The 18992-nt window shown below is 42.4% G+C and overlaps 1 protein-coding gene and 1 long non-coding RNA gene across 13 annotated transcripts in view; one reads left to right on the top strand and one right to left on the bottom strand.

Moving 5' to 3' along the window:
• MECOM (MDS1 and EVI1 complex locus) overlaps positions 1 to 18992 on the top strand; it is a 552756-nt gene that overhangs the window by 120288 nt on the left and 413476 nt on the right. The window lies entirely within an intron of this gene.
• LOC112645930 (uncharacterized) lies at positions 1386 to 18923 on the bottom strand. 4 transcript variants are annotated; one of them, XR_004812014.2, is made up of 4 exons: positions 15337 to 16537; positions 14700 to 14812; positions 3045 to 3245; positions 1386 to 2213 (listed from the first exon to the last, which is right to left on the bottom strand). It is a non-coding gene; the product is annotated as an uncharacterized LOC112645930 (long non-coding RNA). The 4 variants fall into 4 exon arrangements; XR_003127351.3 differs by lacking the exon at positions 1386 to 2213 and adding an exon at positions 18867 to 18923 and having other exon boundaries at positions 2728 to 3245; positions 15337 to 15502; XR_004812017.2 differs by lacking the exons at positions 1386 to 2213; positions 3045 to 3245 and adding an exon at positions 4011 to 4796.

Genomic DNA, 18992 nt, shown 5'->3' with positions numbered 1-18992 from the left:
TATTCTCCATGGTGACATTTATAGAACATATTTGTCTGTTTCAAAGGAGTAACCATAGCTACTCTTCCCTGGTTATAAAATGTAAGCTCCATTTCAGTTCTTCTCTTGCTTCGGCCAAAAATTGGATTGCGCTTTTTTGGTGGGGTAGTGAGGAGAAACTGCAATTGAGTTTGAAATACTGCCAATTAATAAACGTCACTGCACCCACCAGCAGTTACTTGCTCATCGGTCTGATATCATAAAACTCCTTCAGCATTGGGAGAGAATCCTAGACTCAACAACTCCGATTTCTTCCATCGCTCTCTAGCTGAGGAAGCATAGGTTCAGAGAGGGACCAAAATAGGCTAACGGTTGCACAGCCAGTTGACAGCAGAGCTATGATTCCAGTTCTGATGGTGTTCTACTAGAGGCTTTCAGAGAATTTCAAAGATCTCAAATATTACAACCTGTTTTACATATTGAAGGTATAGAATTCATAGTAACTTGCCATAATTTAGTCATCAAACGATTCCTCTGTCTTCCTAACCTACTATTTATGAACAAAAAAGGCTGGTGTGATGTTTTAAGGGATTATTCAATGAACTAATGTGTCAGGGTATTGAGAGGATTTCGAGTTGTCATAAAAAAATTACCCTTGGAGCCAAATCAGAAGAGATTACATGAATAATTAGGCAACGATTGAACATAGCAGTTAGAATAAACGAGAAACAAACTTGGCAGTAAGTGATTCATCTGAAGTTTTATTCAGCTGGAGGCAGTTACAACTATGAGTTAGAGACAGAGGAGTCCCTGAATCTCAGTGGGGGAACCATCTGGAATGGTGTTTCCGGCCCCGGTTGCACGATAGAATCACCTGAGGTGCTTGCTCCAAGACTGGTCCTGATGCCTAAACCTCACTTCAGACCAATGATGTCAGAATTTCTAGATATGGGGCTCTTTATTTTTAAAAAGTTCCTGAGAGGATACAAATGTGCAGCCCGGGTCAAGAACCTCTGGTAGGCTGTACTTGTACAAGGTTTGAGCCAACTGTTCTAGAACCACAAAACTGATGGAAATAGGTCTGTAACATCCATGTCTTTAAATCTTACAATTATTAGTCCTGTCAGCCACGTCCGGGGCATCTTTGCTCTCAAGTTTGATTTTTGATTTTGTCTTTATTTTTTTTTTAAATCCTTTTTTTTTTTTTTTAAGATTTTTATTTATTTATTCATGATAGTCACAGAGAGAGAGAGAGAGAGGCAGAGACACAGGCAGAGGGAGAAGCAGGCTCCATGCACCGGGAGCCCGATGTGGGATTCGATCCCGGGTCTCCTGGATCGCGCCCTGGGCCAAAGGCAGGCGCCAAACCGCTGCGCCACCCAGGGATCCCTGATTTTGTCTTTAAAGTTAAAAAAAAAAAAGGCATTTGTGATAGAATTCGACTTTGGTAGTTCCTTGTGTAGGCTTTTATTTTTTTTATGCGCCACTGAAGGTACTATAGCAATATAGTTAAGATGCCCAGTTTTTGCCCAGTTTTGGCCTTTATATTTAAGGCCTTAACCTCGAGGTTAAGGAGATTGAGGCTCAAAATTGTTCAGATCAGAATAGACTAGCTTTCACCTGTTAATAATAGCATATCGACGGCTTCTAGGAGGGGAAATCTTACTTAGCAAGAATTCTTGTTAAGAAGACTCACACTACGACTCAGGCTACATGTACCCATCTCTCTGATCTTATCAGTTCAGGTCTGGGTGTAATCAGAGGACATGTATTTGGGGAGGGGCATTGTGAGGCAAAGATGCTTGTTTTGACCCATTCTAAAATATCCATCCACTAGATGATAAAATGCAAAGAGACACTCACTATTTAAACATTGCTAATGCTAATACCCAAGTTAGAGGTACAAGCAGGGCTCCCCAGCATGCTGCAGAATGAAATTATAACTGCAGGCACTTGGCTGGATAAGTCCTGGAGTGTGGCATATGGGGAGATAATTCTCCTGGTTAGGATGAAGTGTGGGCAATTGCTTTACACTCTTAGTGTTGGGGTCTCCAGAAATATTTGCATGAACTGTCTTGCACAAGGGAATTATAAGGCACCAAAAGGTGAAAGATCTAGTGGAGCAGATATGGGCTCTGGAGCTATAAATATCTGGATTAGAATCCTCATTTTACTTCTCATAGTTGGGGGCCTTGGGTGCTGGCAACAACTTCTCAGAGCCTCAGGTTCCCCATCTATAAAATGGAGACAATGACAACAATAGTCATAGTTTACTCTTAGGATTGTGAGATTTTAAAATAATAACAAACCGGGGCTCTTGGGTGGCTCAGTTGGTTAAGCATTTCCACTTAGGTTGTGATCTTAGGGTCCTGAGATCCAGTCCCCCCATCAGGCTCTGAGCTCAGAGGGCAGTCTGCTTAAGATTCTTTCTCCTTCTCCTTGGCCCCTCCCCTGCAGGCGCCCTAATGTGCGTGCACTCTTGCTCTCTCTTTAAATTAAATAAATCTTTAAAGAAAAAAAAGAAGTAACATGGGGCACCTGTGGGGTGACTCAGTGGTTGAGTGTCTGCCTTTGGCCCAGGGTCCTGGGATCAAGTCCCCTACCAGGGTCCCCACAGGGAGCCTCCTTCTCCCTCTACCTGTGTCTCTGCCTTTCTCTCTATGTCTCTCATGAATAAATGAGTAAAATCTTTTTTTTTTTTTTTTTTTTAAGAAGTAACAAATGGGAGGCATACAGGTCCTGCATATAGCGGTCACTCAAATTTGCAGTGCTTGCACTGTGTCTGCTCCAGTAGTCATCATCCTTGAGAGAGTGTCTAATTTGGTTGATGTGAAAGTTGGAAAGAACTGAGGGCCTGGAACATGGGGATGGGCAAGACCAAAAACTCTGAAAGATCAGTTGGAAGGAGCTAACTCAAAATCACAAAACTGGGTATAGATTTTTCCCCTTCAAAGTTTGTCCTGGTACCTTTATGGGAAAAAATACACACACACACGTATATAAAAACACTTCTGTTAACCCCCAAACTCTAGCTCAACTCATTTTTGGGGAAGAGGTCTCATTACCTAGCTGGGTTTTGGACATGGCTTTGTTCCAGAAGATACGGTTCAGCCTCAGTCTGCTTGTATTTTTCAGGAGTCATTCCAGATGGTTCTGTCAGGGAGAGGAGGTGACAGGTTCAAAGGAAATCCCTAGAAGAAGGAGCAAGTTGACTCTCCTCTCAGGTTATTAGTGGATGAGAGGCCATGGATGACCTTAAAGGCATGCTAAAAGAAAAAAAAATAGAAATGTTTAGCAAAGAAAACCAATATCTCTAAACCCATAACTCTTAGAGCAGACATGATACTAATCCTAAAATACGTGCTATTTTGTCTTTCCTTATCAAAGGCAAGACCTGTTCTAGCAGCTCCCAGTCTGCATTTCACTAGAGAGGGTTGAGGTTTGTCATAACTCAGGAAATTGCAGTCTGGCTTTTCTTAGGAGATTCCAGAAAGAGAACCAGAGCAAGAGCTGCATAATGGCTGAACCAGAACTCTTGTTGCGGTACCAGAAGGTGGATAGTTCTGAAGACATGGGCTATTATTAAATGAAATAATAGAGTATAGCACAGGGCCTGCGTATAATGAGCACCATATTGCTTACAACTCCTACCATTGTATTTGGGCCTTCACATGCACTGGTAGTCTCCATATTTGACATGTATTATCTCTTAATTCTTGTAACAACCCTACTGTATGCTATTATCATGGGACCCAGAGAGGTTAAGTAACTTGCCCAGGATCACGTAGCTACAGCTATTCAAAGTTGTTCCTTCTCCATTCACTTTTTCAAGCAATTTTTATTGAGTAGCTGTTGCATAGCAGGCTCCGCCAGGAGCCAGGCATAAAGCAATGAGCAAAGCAAGCAGAGTCCTTCCCCCCGTGACATTATAACTCAGATGGGAAGGGCCATACCTAAAGGAATAAACATATGTTATGTGGTGGTTAATGCTACGGAGGGAATTAAAATAGGGAAGGGGAGAGGGATGCTACAGGCCAGGGTAGAGGGTGTGTCTCAGGCAGGGATAGAAGGCCCTCAAGTCTTTGCTCCCGCATGTCTATAGGAGGCCATGACGGCACCTTGAGAATAAGGACCTAGGCTGAGTATCTCTTTCATGTCTGCTTCCCAAGGAAAGTTTCTATGTACCAAGAATTAAATACGGAACTGGGGCAAAATCCTCCTTGATGATGGTGTGGGAGCAGTCAATGGACTAGGTAGGAAACTTGAGGACATTTGGAGAAAATGCTCGAATCTGGTCAAGAGGATTCATCTTGCTCCTGGAAGAGATGATTCCCACATACCTTCTGAACTTCTGCCTAAAGTGGGACTTTGTGAGGTGGGTATGTAGACACATGTTAATTAGGGTTCAGGCCAGTAGTGGCTCCAGTAAGATAGGCTGTTTTCTTCATATGTACCATCCTGTCCTGAGGTAGCAGGCAGTTGAGGGTGGGAAGGGTGCTCTGCTCTGTGGGGCTGACCTGGGATCTAGATCCCTTTATTTTGTGGCTTCTGCAGCTCCGGGAGTGTTGTCTCTATCTGTATGTTCATCAGCACCAAGTTTCGTTCCTGCTTGGGGGAATGAGTCCAGAAAGAGTAGAGGACAATGAGGTTCCTTTTTTGGGGTGAGATGGAGAAGTTGCCCATGTCACTCCTTCCCGCATCCCATTGGCCAGCTCTCGGTCACACTTGGAGGTAGCAGGTCAGGAGCACAGACTCTGGAATCAGATTATTGGGGTTCATGTCCTCACTCTGCCACTTGGTCAAGTTATTTAACCTCTCTGTAAAATAGAGATGATGAGATCGAACTTAGCTCATATGATGAGGATTAAGTTTGTTAATTTGTAGAGTACCCAGAGCAGTGTCTGGCAAATAATAAGCACTATGTGCTTGTTTGTTATGCACATAATTCGCCACCCCAGGCTGCAGGGAAAACTGAGGAGTGCACTTTTGAGCTGGGCAGCCCAGTATCTTGTCAAATAAAACTCAGCAGGGGTTTTGTTACTAAACCACGGAAAGGGGGGATGGACATGGGATAGATTATATAATTTGCATCTAAAATAGGATACTTTAGTGAGTGAAAGGATGCCACTATTAATAATAACACTGAGATAAACAGGTTAAACAAGAACTGTCCTGGGAAAACTGGTATGTTGGGGTACCTAATGGGTACCAGTTATTTGTTATAACTGTCTCCACCACAACATGTCTGATTGACTTAGTTCACAGCTTTGTAAATTAAAAATTATGGGGACGCCTGGGTGGCTCAGCGGTTAAGTGCCTGCCTTTGGCCCAGGGTGTGATCCTGGAGTTCCAGGATCGAGTCCCACATCAGGCTCCCTGTATGGAGCCTGCCTCTCTCTCTGCCTGTGTCTCTGCCTCTCTCTCTCTCTCTCTGTGTCTCTCATAAATAAATAAAAATCTCAAAAAATAAATTAAAAATTACAATCTGAGAAGCTGACTTCTGTTTTCAGGAATAAGTGGAGGAGTGGGTGGAGGGGGCATTATGTATTAGTCCCATTTAAATGAACCCCCAAACTACCTGACCTCTTGGAAAATATTTAGATTAAAAGAAGAAACCCTGGTTAAACTTGGCAGTAGAAATCACTATTGACAAGGCATTCACGGTGCCTAGCACCCTGGTGGGTACCTTAGGGAGAAGGGAAAAAAAAGTAGAAACCACTCCGGGTGTTTTTGGTTTCTGGTGGAGAAAATAGTCTCGATTTGTTTGCTTCAGATTTGCTTTGGAGAGAGAAGACCTAAGTATCGGCCTGCAAATCAAACCTTTTTCAGGTGTGAGCATCTCTGTTTATTTCCGCCTTTTAAAGTTATCTTCAATATTGGCAAATGGATTCTTAACAGGTTTCAAATGCTCTACCTTTTGCCAAGTTATTTTGAAGTGTTCTTAGATGCTAAAGAAAAATTAGCCTTGCTCTGGGACTCAGAGAGAGAGAGGAGCCTTCACTAAGTCATAAATAATGGATCCAGGTTGGAAAGGGAGGTGGCCACCTACAGTGTGAGCCACAGAGAATTCGAAGAAGCTAACCAGCCTGCCTTTTCTTTTTCTTCCTGAGAGAACTAATATGCGGCGGCAGGTAAGGAGACACAAATGAGAAATGAATAGGAACTCCAGGTTCCTCACAACCTAAGAAAATGTAACCAAAAAATCATGTTGGGTGGATAAGAGGAAAAAGCATAGCCACCCATAAAAATCCATCCTCCACCTTGTGCATCCCCAACAAATAAACCAATGCGTTTCATCAAATGGTAAATAATGCTTAAAATGGCAGAAGCTAGAGCTGAGCAAATAAGAACCAGGTGTTGGGAAGAAGCAAAATCAAAAAGAGCATACATTTTCCGTCAACAATCCCCACCATAAATCGCAGCAATGCCACCATCATGACCTGGAGCCCGCAGGGAAGAGACTGTTGTAAAAATGATAAATCAGAATCACGACACACCAGGTCTTGATAAAACAAAGAAAGTTGGTTCCTGGGTCTGATATATATATATATATATATATATATATATATATATATATATATATATAATCACAGAGAAACAAAGCGTGATCGGGGAAGAGCCAAATGTGAGGAAATGCAAAGTTTGGAATCTGGTGGCTGCTTAATATTCCAGCCGAGCCGAATGCAGGATAATACAGTGGGACTGATGACTCAGTGGCATCGGGCTGCAGCAGAGTAGAGATATATTACAAATTTCTTTGCAAGAACAGAACGATATATATGCCAGTGACTGTTCATCACATTTTTATGTATTCTTCATATCTGGAAACAAAAGAGAATATACTGTCTCTACCACCTTCATAAAATAGGGTTAATGTATTTTCTGGGGTTTTGTTGTTTCATTCCTCTCAAGAAGCAACACTCCCTTTAAGAAAAAGGTTCATGTGTAAAAATGAGCTATGGTTGGTGCATTTCTTAAATGGTTGTCCTAATTGCACTCCTGATTGGCCCTCAGGTTCTGCAAATTTTCAGGTGTGTGTGCTATGTGGGCGGGGGTGGTGGTGGTGGTGGTGTGTGTGTGTGGGAGGGTGGGTAGTGGAGTGACGGAGGTGCCAGAGATGCAGAAAGCACATTGAGGGTGCCTGGGTGTTTGGTTGAGTACCCTCAATTGGACTGTGGTACTGGATCTCAAAAGCACTGCCTGGTTGCTCTCAGGGACTTTCAGGGACTGTTTATGAGTCAGTAACGTTTCTAGAAGGGGAGATGGGAGATCTGTGTGTAGGAATTCCTGAAGGTTTTAAGTGAAAACACAATAATCACCAGGAGTTTTAGACAGAGTGTTTACTTAGCTCAGAGCCATCTGAGCCTAGTAAGTCCATGGCACTGAGTCTACAAAGGGGTCAGGATTATGGCTGTCTTTGGCCGTCTGTTTTCCTAGCTGGCTTTGCTTGGGAGTTGATCAACACCTAGTAGCTTGGCATGGCCATTCTAGGGTATAGATTTTTATCCACCGACTTCTAGCTCTATGTCCACGTGACCCCTGTTTGGCCTGAGGGCAGTGGTTCTCACGTTGTGGTCCCTGGACCCAAAAGCATCAGCTACATTAGTCTTGCTTGGGGTGGGGGGGACTTGCTAGGAATGCAGATTCTCGGGTTTCACCCCAGACCTGCTGAATCAGAAATGTGGAGGATGGAGTAACTCAGCAAGCTAAATGGGTTTTAACAAGCTCTCATACACATTAAAGTTTATAACATCAGTCCCGGGGAAGGGTGCCAAGAGTTGCTGAGGGCGTCTATGTGCTTACTGAGCTAGGCTTGCGGTATTTGTTGTCGCACAGTCATGCTTGAGTTTAGAGATGATCCTTCCCATTTTAAGGATGAAAACAGTCAGACTCAGAAGTTCACGAATGTTCTCAAGATCAGGTGACTAGCTGAGAGGCAAGAGTTAAGATTGTGAGCTGAGGTCCTTCTGATCCAAAACTTGTTCTTTCTCCTCTTCCATGATGATGAGCTGTGGCTCCGTATCCACTCCCAATTGGTATAGAAAGGAACCCAATTATTTTTTCCATGTCTTTAGAATGACCTCTTCTTAAGTAGATCAATTCAGCTCTTTTTTTTTAAGAGTTAAATTGTTTTTTTAAAAGATTTTATTTATTTATTTGTGAGACACACACACACACACACACACACACACACACACAGAGAGAGAGAGAGAGAGAGAGATTGAGAGAGAGAGGCAGAGACACAGGCAGAGGGAGAAGCAGGCTCCATGCAGGGAGCCCGATGTGGGACTCGATCCCGGAGTCCCTGGGCTGAAGGCAGGTGCTAAACTGCTGAGCCACCCAGGTGTCCCCAATACAGCTCTTATATGGACTTTATTTCCATGTGATTTAAAACTTGTACTCTTTTACGTGGAAGGATTGGACCCATGGACATTTAGTAGCTCTCTGGATGAAGGTCAACATGAGCAGAGAATGAGAGGCGATGGGTGTAGAATAATGGAGAACACATGTAACAGGAGTCAGGAGGCCTGGGTTCAAGTGTAGTTCAGTGGCCACGTGATGAAGTCACCTAGTTTCTCTGAAGCTCAATATTTTCCCATCTGTAAAATGGGAGGAAAGTCTTGTCCCTCTCCGAGGTTATGGAGAGGGTCAAGTGACCCAAGGTCAAAGAAAATGTCTTGGAAGGTCACAGTGTCCTTGAAATTTAGAATCAAACTTGTTGCTATAATGAGGAGACAAGGGTTTAAGATAAAGTTATCCTGCATCCAGTATCATCCAGTATCCTCCTTTGGATTGTTCCTGCGGTAGAGATCAGGAACCTCATGAGACGGTTAAGTGTAGCTTTGGCAGATAAATTAATTGTCCTCAGGCACAGTGCCAGTCCTCATAAATAATGACTGCGGCACTGGGAGAGGTTTGGGATTATGTGTGATCAGGAGTGATAGAGCCCGTGAAAAATGGTCAGGTTTGCTGGTGGTGACAGTGGCGAGTAAACTGTGTCAGGCCAGGGAACATCCGATTTGAAAAAGCGGCTAGAGATCTGAGGTGGGACCCAGAAAATGGGAGAACAAGTCTGGGGGATCGGAAGTGTGGACACAGGTGATTTTTAGGGGTGGCCTGATAACCTGCAGGGGAGACGCAGTCATGGGAAATTCCACATCTTCTTCAGGCAGGCAAACCATGACTTTCTAAATCTGAACTCCTCTCTCTGTCTTATATTTGCCTGACTTTAAAAAAAAATATTTTATTTATTTTTTCATGAGAGACATGGAGAGAGAAGGAGAGACATAGGCAGAAGGAGAAGCAGGCTCCCTGCGGGGACCCCGATGGGGGACTTGATCTCAGGACCCCGGGATTACACCCTTGCCAAAGGCAGATGCCCAACCACTGAACCACCCAGGAGCCCTATTTGCCTGACTTTTCCAATAAATGTTGGATACTGTAACTGAATTTTTATTATGACAGATACTTCGTGGAAGGTCCTGAGATAGACATTACATATGTCCTATACCATTTAATCTTTAGAACAACCTTGACATTTTGGTGCTATTATTCCCATTTTGCAGAGGAAAAACTGAGACCCAAGATGATTACATAAGTTGCCAAGAGGACATAGCAAGTGGCAGAGTTGGTCTGGGAGTGTGGGCTGTCTGGGCTCAGGCCAGTCTTCATCCCCGCATCCCTGCTGCTGAGCTATGGATACCCAAGAGGTCGCACCTGTAGGGATGGTATCTAGCCCTGGGCCCCTCTGATGGTGGCTCTTGGTAACTCAGAATCTCATTTTTCGGACTTCACAGGTGCCTAGAACTCTTGACAATCTCTCTCTGAGCTGGCTGACTAGCTTTATGTAACAGCCCACCTGCCACCCCACAATCCATGCTCCGTGCGTCCTCAATTTCTTCTTCACCCCTCAAACACCACGCACCTGTGTGACCCCGGTCAGCTGTTTTTCAATGTGTGTGGCCTGAGATCTACCTGTTTATGAAAGATCCAAACTTCTGAACCCCGTGTTAGACCAACAGAACCAGAATCTGAGAGTGAGGACTACTGTGTGCATCTTAAGAAACACTCCTGGAGTGAGGACTTTGAACATGAAAGTTTGAGAACCGCTGGTCTGACTTCAGAAGTGCGGTGCTGCCTCCTTAGAATGTCTCTCTTGCATTTCTTTCTGTCCCTCTGCCTTTTCTGCCACATGAATACTTTTAAGTGCCATCTCGATGTTACCTCTTGTGTGAAATATTCTTGGTTCTACCCCAGCGTGGTCACCAGTCTGCACTTTTGTTCTCCTTACCACTGCTTCTATTAGAACATCTTGTAGAGTACTTAAAATATATCTCTGTTCTCCTCTCTACTGTGAGCTTTTTTTCAGAGCAGGGACTGAGCCCTATTTATTTTCATTCTTCTCTCTAGTGCTTGGCACAGTTCCTGACATCAAGTGGTACCCACCCAATGTTTGCATGCAGGAAGACAGGAGACCGCTGGCCTTGGCCCCTGAGAAACTTGGGTAGTGGACAAGTATAAAACCTGGGATCTAGTTATCCAAACTAGGGCACAAGGCTGGGGACTTGCCCCGTTCTAATGGGGAAAGCTAGCATTCTGCTTCTAAAACCCAAGGAAAAGTCACTGAAAATCAGTTTCTGTTAGCTACTAGCTTAGGATTCTTAAAGTTCCTCATTGATTGGATCAAGAGTGTCCTCAGACCTGCAAGCGGAGGTCATCTGCACCAACTGGTTTTCAAATGCTGGGGAAGAGGAGAGAATCATGCAGACCATCACTTCAGCTTCTATGGATTAAGTTTGGGATGATAACGCTGTGAGATCTGGATGTGGGAAGATTTGGCAATTGTCATTAAGCTGGGGAAAAGGTTGTTTCAGACGTGGAGATACCACCAAACTGTTTTGCTCTGGAAGGGTAGGGAAGGTCCCTTAATCAAATTTTAGATGGATGTATCATTGTCCTGCTGGTGTTCGTGGCTCACGGACTTTTAAGAAATATCTCCGTGATTTTTAACCAAGGTTGCACAGTTGTGTGGATACCCCAAAGCAGACTTGAGGTGATCGCTTCTATTGGACCATGAGCTTGCTAGACTCTGTGGCTTTGGTTCTCTGGCAGCAACTTCTTTTGACCAGGATTAGGAGATGGGCCTCTGAAATGGTATCCAAATGAGGAAAGTCCACTCGTTTTCTTTTTAAACTTTTAATTTTTGTTCAGTCACTTTGTTTCCAGAATCTTCTTTTTTACTGTATTTACCATGTTACAAATTCACCTACAGCAATTCAGATGGAAGAAAAATTAAGGTTTGGGCTTTTCTTTAAAAAAAAAAAACAAACTATTTTTGTTTACCAGGAATCATCAAAAAGAGAGGCTATAAAAAAGGCTATCTTGGGTCAGTCAAGTTTCAACAGCAACTGTTAGAAAGTACCAGTGGGAACCAGAGCATTCCCATTCCTGGGTAATTTGTTTCTGCCCCTGTTGGCCTGCATATGTTCCAAGGCTTTCCAGGGTGGTTGTTTCTGTTTAAGGCACATCATCTGCGGAATTCTGAAATGCAAACCAGGTCTTTGAAATTTTTGATAAAGCTCAGTTCTTAATAATAGGACGGCTTCAAATGCCCTCCTAGCCACTTGGCCATCTGTAAATAAATGAAGTTCAATGAGGAAAATCACATAAGGAAGCCGTTTTGGTTACCATTTCCATTTTGTTCACCACGTCATCAGATTTCAAGATGACAAATACGGAAAGAGTGTGAGAACACTTTAAAAAAAAATATTACATTTTGAAACTTGGATCTGAGTTCAAACACTCAACCTAAAGGAGACTTGTGATTCGAATGTGAGTTATTTATTGTCTTTGTCAATTTCCAGAAATTAAACGTATGTTGGGATAAAGCAAATTCAAGGCTATGTTTGAACAACAATGGAGTACGTGCTGCTTTTTGAATTACTTATTCTTCAAGTAGAGGTTCTTAGGTTCTATGTTTGAAGCCGGGGGGCACTAGTCCCTGGTAGACATGGATATTATAACCACAGATTATCATGTAGCCCCGATGTCTCCTCCTAGATGTGTGCTTGATCACTGGGTTGCCTTTATACCACCTGAAATGGAAGTAATTCTGATTTACAGCTCAAAATGTGGCTGACTAAGCCAAATGGTGAACATTTCATTATTTCCGTTTTATGGGTGGTGTCTGAAGGGGTTTGGTTCAAGGAAATGGACCACTGCTCCAAAGGAGAAAGTCTGTTCGCATGAGGCAGTAGGTATCTGAGTCAGCAAGTTAGGGTACGTCCAGCCTGGTGTCAGGTGGACCGTGTATGCAGCTGCCCTATGCGGACAAATGCGCCTGAATTTGCTCCCCGGACAGAGACAAGCAGAAGGACAGACAGACACATAAGACGAGCTAGCCAAGTCCTACTAGACAAGACAAGGGGACCAGGCTGCAAGGTAGAGTGAGGCTGTGGCACAGGGCCCTGTGTTCTTTCCTCGCCCTCTCGCAGCATCTTTACCCTGTGCTCGCAGCAATGCCTCCTGCAAGTGAGGGGAGAGGAGAGAGCAGAGTGGGAGCCTGGGAGCCTCTGTGTGTGTGTGTGTGTGTGTGTGTGTGTGTGTGTCTTCCTTGACGATGAGGCTCTCAGAGCTTTATTCAGTCTCTGGCACAATGCGGCCTCTGTAGAAAAGATATTAGGAACAAAAAACAAACTCGAAGATTCAGGAGCAGGCTGCCAGAATTATTAAGAAAAACATTCAGATGATGCCATTAAAAACATATGGGGATTCTATAAAGCTCTGAAAAGAAAATGTTTAATTATGCGCCGTATGCAAAAGCCATCACATTTAGATTAATACTAAAGACTGAAACTGCGTGGGGCTTAAGTGGTCCGCAGTGATGCATCAATCTTTTTACTCCTTTAAAAATAATGTTTTTCTTTCGCTGATGACAAATACCTCTCAAACTGTTGAGATCATGCTGCTATAGTGATGCATGGAGTTTAATGAAGTCCAAAGTCACTAACAAAAGTTTCCAAATTAACTTGTCAAGGTCCTTGAGTTAGATTTCTTTCCTTTCCTTTTCTCCCCCTACAATTCCCACTCATTTCTCGCCCCCGCAGGAGTTCCCCTACCCCTCACCAGCACACAGAGGTTTGCCTACGCTGGCGGGTTGGTGTAGAAATGCCCAATTTTGAGCCGGGTCCCCATTTTAAGACACTGTAATGACTCATTGCCCAACTTCGAAGTGTTAATAATTACAAGGATTTTGATTTCCATTCTCAGTAGCTCCCTTTAGAAGCCCCAAGAAATTCAGAACTCTTGTCCCTTTGGGATAAATGTGGAGACTCGTTTTCTTTCATCTGAATCTGATGTGTTTTAGGATCACCATCACTTCCTTTAGGTCCTTGTTAATGTGAACCATCACGATCGTCTATGGCTCTGTATGTGCGTGAGGAGTGCCACCATGAGAAAAAAATCAAACTTGGTAGCTGTTAGACATCCAAATGAGCATACTGGATGTGCTCTGAGTTAACAGAAGGCAAAAATTGCACCAAGTCGTTTGATTTTAGTGACCTGATTCCTGCATGCCCTTTTATATTCACACAAGTTTAAATACAGGAAAGGTACACGTGTGGCTTCTCAAAATTAAAAAAAAATAGCATGTGGATTTAAACAATGATATAAGCAGGATATATTTATTTGAAAATCCTCACTCGTCTGAAGAAGGTCAGAATGTGTTCCTTTGGTGCTAGTTCACCGTAGGGAATTTTATGGACTTAAGCACTTGGGATTTTGATCCCCATTTATTGGGGTAGGCTTCTTTAAGTAAACATGTGGCTTATGAATTAGTGGACAGATTTGTTGCTCACACTTGAACGTGTCAAAACGTTTTCTGAAGTGTCACTCAGGCTCGCTGCAATAAAAATATAAAACTCCCCCCACCCCATGTCTGTCATTCTCTATATTACACATATGATTGAAAATTACAAATCGCCCAGCCTGCAATTATTTTTAATAAAGGTGGCAGGCCCTAGGAACCTGACTGGCTTACTCAAATGCCTGTCTGGAAACAGGCTCACCCACTGCCCCGTGTTGAGGCTCTGGATTCAGGTACACCGAACCTTGCAGGGGAGATTTTATCATATTCGATGGGCTTTGGGATTCTAGAATCCTGAGTCAACCATTGTTTCAAGGTTTTCCTCCCGTGTATTTGTTTTTGTGTGAGAAAATTTTACTTCTGTTGGTGAACAGCCAGCTACTTTTTTACAAAGAGCCACCTGTTTCTGAATTTACACAGGATATGTTGGATTTATGTAATACAATAGGATCAATTTAATTACGCTTTTCCTTAAGTACAATGCTACCTGGAATTACTTCACTACCTGATACAGGCTCACTCTTTGGAGACTGAAAAAAAAAAAAAAAAAAGACCCACGCTAGCCCTGACTTAAGTTAGCCTTAAGGTAGTTCATTATCCCAATTTCTTCTAATATGCATTAAAGGCTATATACTTTCCTTATGAAAAAATGACTGTTGTGAACTCCCCACAGCCCGTGTTATTTACAATGTTTCAAAGCTTTAGAATTACTACAAAAGATTTACTCATATAGCAGAGCATGTAAAATTTAAAATCAATAAAGTATATAAATTTTGCTTGTCTCCTTGAATTGATTCCCTACTCTAATAGCTCAATACTGTAATACTATATACTTTTTTATTTCCAATGTCATTACCCAATAATAATCTCTGGACTTTCCTGCCACAGCTCTGGGGCAGTTTGGAATTTCTGACGACAATATCCTCCGCAGACAGTTGTCACAGGCAATTGTTACCCCTCGCACAGCTTCTAAAAATGAATAAACACATGAGAAATATTAGTTCAGTTCTGTGATATTAGAAACACAACTAATTTCTTTTGACATAGTAAATATAGCTGAGTATTTGATTTTGTGGGAGAATAGAGAAAGATTTGAATTGGGAATGTCTTAGCAGTGGTAGATTAATCCCATAAGATGTCTTTTCTTTCTTTTTTTTTTTCTCTTTTTAACAAGAGGTATATGAGGTTCAGTTTTCTGTAATTTTCTAACAAGAGTTCTCCTGACTCTTGCTTTACTTGGAGTTGGAAAATAAGGCACAACCAAGGGGGAGCTAATGTGGTAGAGCTTACCTTGTCCTGATGATACTTAATTTTTTATCTCTAAGTGTATTCACAAGGACAAATTCGACCTCATTTTAGAACTTGCTAGTATTATTATTATTATTATTTTTTTTTTTTTCAGAGTGAAGCACAGCTCTCCTTACTCGATTTAGAAATATCGTCCTCGGCAAATGGAAGCATGTGAGGCAGGGAACAATTATTCCACCACTTACCCTTGAATTCACCAGTGTAGTTCTTCACTTAAATCATGGTGGTATCTCGGTCCCAGTGCAAAAAGGGTTGAGCTGACCTTGGTTTCTGGAAATGCAAAATGTCGTCAAATCCAAACATGCCTGTGAAATCTAAACTCGCTTTCATTTCTTAATGGCCACTCTCAGCCTGTAAAGAACACAGACAGATGATTGCTTACTTAGGCACAAAAACAGAAAAGAGTGTCCATGCTTGTGCCAGGTATTTTTGCTTGCTAAAGTAGTGCTTTCTAGCCAATCTCTTAAATTCTTCCTTCTTTTATGTTTGTTTAGTGTAGTGATTGACAGAGCGCCCTACCAAAAAAAAAAAAAAAAAAAAAAAAGGCCAAATGATCTTAATTTGAATCCCAGCTCTCCTCCTTTGCTTTGTAACCCTGTGCAATGCTTTCACTTAGAGTCTACACTCATAAAGTGGGGATTAAGGACTTTGGTCCTACCCCACCGAGAAGTTGTCAAGTAAGCACAGGACAATCTGCAGAACTTTGTGCCCGTGAAAAAGTTCAAGTTCCACCTTCCCATAGCCTTTTCCACCTGAGCTAACATTTAGCTCCCAGATGCAAATTCCTCATTGATAGCTTTAGAGATAGGATTGCTAGATAAGATGCAGAAGGCCTGGTCAAATTTGAATTTCAGACAATGTCTATATATATTTGTAAAATTCATATAATATTTGTTGCTTATCTCAGATTCAAATTTGACCGGGGTCGGGGGGGGGGGCCCTGAATTTTTATTTGCTAATCTGCCAACCTTCCTTAAGGGTCCTGGCTGGAATATCTCTTATATTGTGTAGAGAACAGACTGATGAAACTTGGGAGTGCGCATGGGGGGGAGCTTCGTGCTTCCAGATTAATGGCTAAGTACTTCGCCCAGTGTGGTAGCTGCAAGTATTTGGTTGTCCATTAAGCAGATTTGTAGAACAGAACTCAGTATCTGGTCTGCAAAAGGACAACTTTAGTCCGGTTCTCTCCTTCTGACTCCAGAGCGAGGCAGTCTCCCTTGGGGGGTGAGGGTGATTACTTGTAGTGGTGAGTGTTGGTGAATTTCCACTGGCATGCCATTGCTACACACTGATCCTTCCTGAGGATCATCTTTCCTCCTATCCCTCAGAACCAGGTTGTGAAAGCTAGAGAAAGAACAAGACCTCTCTGTAGAGGACAGAGGCACTTCCCAGGCACCCAGCACCCAGGTGTTTGTATGGTCTCTGCTGGGGTTTTGTCTGGGCCTGTCTGGAAGGGCAGATTACTTTCGAATGCCTTTCTACTTAGTACGTTTACCATGAAATTTTGTTTTTAATTATCTGTTAAAAAAAGATAAAAGGGCTCAGCTGGGCTGATTCTAATTTTAATTTTTTTAAATGATGGCCACTTAAAAAATCATCTGTGATATGATGGCATACTTGTCTCCTGATGTCTGCTGTGCTGGTAAAGTCTTGCAGCTAATCAGGGTTCTCTACATTTAAATCTTCAAATGCTGGATCTGGCACGAAATACTGAATCTTTACAAGTACATAAAAGAGTAGGGTAATTTGTGTACTTCAATTACTAAAAATACTCACTATTTCAGAGCACTAATAAAATCTGGCCAAGTCTTGGTAGTTGTCACACGTCTCAAAAGATTGATTGCATAAGCTTTCTTTTTAAATTTCTTCTGCCACAGTGGTTTATAAGAACCACATCTGTACTTTGTACTCTTACCATACCTTTTTCTTCTTGCATTCACAACAACATGATCACATGTGATCTCTGAATGTTCATGACTAAGATGCCTGGACATTCTAGAAGGACCTAATTTACTTTTCTGGGGTCACCTAGCACACATTGGCTACTGTACATTGGAGTGGTAGGTTTGGCCCCTGTAAACCACAGCAGATGGTATCAGCCTATCATAATATCAATAATGAGCCAAGTAAAGATGCAGCATTCTTTTTTTTTTTTTTAAAGATTTTATTTATTTATTCATGATAGTCACAGAGAGAGAGAGAGAGAGAGGCAGAGACACAGGCAGAGGGAGAAACAGGCTCCATGCACCGGGAGCCCGACGTGGGATTCGATCCCGGGTCTCCAGGATCGCGCCCTGGGCCAAAGGCAGGCGCCAAACCGCTGCGCCACCCAGGGATCCCAAGATGCAGCATTCTTATGAACTTCACGTACCCTCCAGAAAGCAATCTGAAGTTCTGACTGACATGTGGAATGTGATGGCCCCACCTACAGCTGACCCTTTGGTCCCTTAAGAAAAGAAACTAAGGCTTAGTAAGGTCACAGACTGTGATCTGACTCATTTTTGCATTGTACATATTTAGCAAATATTTTTGAGTAAGTTTGCCACAAGAAGAATGAAGATGGAGGTTCATCATTGAGTTAGGTTGCCGCTTACCCTTCAACGAATTTCCACTTGTCCTTCAACATGGAAATGCTGAAACTTTTACTCATATGCTTTTTTTAAAGCAAAGATATTAAGGTCCTATGTGGAACAGTTTTCTAACTTTAGCGTGTATCCAGATCTCTCGAGCTTCTGCTAAAACCCAGATTCCTGGGTCTCACCCAAAGAGTTTCTGATTCAGTAGGTCTGGAGGGGCCTGAGAATTTGCATTGCTAATGAGCTCCTATGTGTACCAGTACTACACTGGTCTGAACCATACATCTCAGAGCATTAATCTCCATACATCTGGAGACACTAGGAGAGCTGGAGATGGGTGAGAATATTTTGAGAGACCAACCTAATCACACGAGGTCTTACCAGTCTCTCTTCCAATGAAAAATTATATGCTTATGGGCTTTGGTTTTCTTATTCTTGGGACTGGACACCAGGAAGTAGAGGCATCCCTTCCTCTAGGACAAGAGACTATCATGTTCAGATCACAGTGGGCATTCACAAAGTACTTCCTAAGGGGTAGGCATACAAAAATAATCAAGACACATACACTGAGCTTGAAGATCGCAAAGTTCAGAGTCTCAAAAAAATATTAGGGGGGTAGGCAAAATAAACGTATGAACAAAGAAGTAGTACTGCTGTTTTTGACCCTCTGATCCAAGGACTCTGGAATCAACCAGCCTAGACCTTAACCAATCTTTCTTGTCAGTGATCTCTGATACCCTGTCTCATCCTTCCAATCCCACCCACCTTTACACTTAACCCCATGGTCCCTGTGATTCTCAATCAAAAATAAATAACAATGATCAATATTATCCCTCCCATTTATGAACTTCATCTATTGCCAGACCCTGTGTGTATGCTTTATTTGTACAACAGTCCGAAAAGAGGGGGGGGGCTTTATCCCTGTTGAACATATTATAAACCGAGGCTCAGAGAGATTAAATATCTGGGCCAGAGTCACACAGCCTGGGTAGGTATTAGAGCTGAGATTTGAAGCTGATCTTGCTGGACATCTAAGCCACAAAACCACATATTCCTTCCACTTTTCTACACATTCTTTATTGATTTTTTAAAATTACGATTTTAAATTTTTATGAAATGGCTAGTTGCCCAATACAAACCCTTTAGATAGTGATCCATGTTCCTGTTTAACAAAATGGAAGAAGGAGAACAGGAGAACCAAAATGAAGATTGAGAGAATTCTAGAACTTTTAGCAAATAATGACATTTTATGCTTGAAAACATTA

This window comes from Canis lupus, chromosome 34, assembly GCF_003254725.2.
Source record: "Canis lupus dingo isolate Sandy chromosome 34, ASM325472v2, whole genome shotgun sequence".
In the NCBI taxonomy this organism is placed as follows: Eukaryota; Metazoa; Chordata; class Mammalia; order Carnivora; family Canidae; genus Canis; species Canis lupus.
Note: the sequence above shows the minus strand (reverse complement) of the source record. Positions and strands in the feature narration are given on the sequence as shown.